The sequence below is a fragment of the Aquarana catesbeiana genome, linkage group LG09, assembly GCF_042186555.1.
Source record: "Aquarana catesbeiana isolate 2022-GZ linkage group LG09, ASM4218655v1, whole genome shotgun sequence".
NCBI classification, from domain to species: Eukaryota; Metazoa; Chordata; class Amphibia; order Anura; family Ranidae; genus Aquarana; species Aquarana catesbeiana.
In genome coordinates, this window is record NC_133332.1 from 222,173,251 (window position 1) to 222,174,784 (window position 1,534).

The window sequence follows — 1,534 nt, forward strand, 5'->3', positions numbered from 1 at the left end:
TTGGATAATACATCCAGAGAAATTCTAGTGGAAAAAGTACCCCTTTTGCCATTTAAGAAATGGAGTAAATGTATTTTCGTTTTAAAGCTCCTTCTTCTGTTTGTAGGGAAACCTACAAAATACTGAGGCCTACTTATAAGGAGGCACCCCCGCTCACTCAATAGGGGGAATTCTTCTGCAGTTCTCAAGGATCTGGCAGGAAGAGTGTCAAGACGATTGGGCGACTTCCTCAATGGCTCCAAGGTACAAACTGGAGTTCCAAGAGTTCCCATCTCCTCGTTTTCTCAGATCAAACGTTCCTAAGGATCCAGAGAAAAAAGTCTTTCTCTCAAGCATTGGACCATCTTTTGGCAAAAAGTGATCATGGTGGCCCCCATGTAAGAGCAGAGGTTGGGGTTTGGTTAAATCCAAATGGACGTTCTGGATCTCAAAAATTTTAATTCAATTCCTGAATATAACCATTCTTTTTTCGCATGGAGTCAATCCAATTAGTTATCTCCATCCTACAAGGAGGAGAACTTGTGGCGTCAATCGACGTCAAAGATGCATACCTCCAAATGCCTATTTCGTCGCTCACTAGTAATATCTACTCTTTAAGGTGGAAAATCTTTATTTTCAGTGTGTAGCTCTGCTTTCCGGTCTAGCTACTGCACCTTGAATGTTCACAAGGGTTCTGGCCCCTCTAACCAGATTAAGGGCCCAAGGTATAACGATTATGGTTTACCTGGATGATCTGTTCTTGATAGTCCAGTCGGATATTGTAGGATACACCCAGAAAAGGGGTATTTTTGCTCCAGGCAAAGATCAGCGCCATAAGGGAACTGATTTAGGTGGTCGAAGCAAGATGAATTCTTCTATTCAACTTTGTAAGAGGTTGTTGGGAAAAATGGTGGCTTCATTCGAGGCCATTCCTTATGCTCAGTTTCATTCAAGACTGCTGCAAAACAGTATCCTATCGGCTTGGAACAAAGGGTTCAAGCTCTAGATTCCCAATGTGTCTCGACTCCAAAGCCTACGGCCACATCACCCGGAAAGCGCCCGATCTCGTCTGATCTTGGAGGCTAAGCAGGGTCGGGCCTGGTTAGTACCCGGATGGACCACCTGGAAATACCAGATGCTGTAGGCTGGGTACGCCGGAGCCTCAGTTTATGGTTAATATCCAAAAGTCTGCAAAGGGGAAAATCCTTCCTTCAGTTACCACGGAAGTGGCCCAGATCAGAAATGGCCCTATCATTCTAGAAATTCAGGCAGAGCACTTGGTTCTGAGGGCCTGAACCTTTAGTTTATGGTATTGTCCTGCTAATCCGTCTATGCCACAGCAATGGCCTATATTAATCACCAAGGTGGCACAAGAAATTGTGCGGCCTAGAGAAAGGTGAATCATAGCCTATCTTGGGCAGAAAACAATGTACGTTGCCTATCGGCGGTCTTTATTCCAGGAATAGAAAATTGGCAGGTGGACTACTTGAGTCGCCAGCAGTTGTTCCCAGGAGAATGGTTCCTTCACCCTGATATCTTCCTGTCAAAATGTCAA

The 1,534-nt window shown here is 44.7% G+C and overlaps 1 pseudogene; it reads left to right on the forward strand.

Moving 5' to 3' along the window:
- Nucleotides 1-1,010: 1,010 nt before the first annotated feature.
- On the forward strand, nucleotides 1,011-1,126 carry LOC141109176 (5S ribosomal RNA; annotated as a pseudogene).
- The last annotated feature ends 408 nt before the right edge of the window (nucleotides 1,127-1,534 follow it).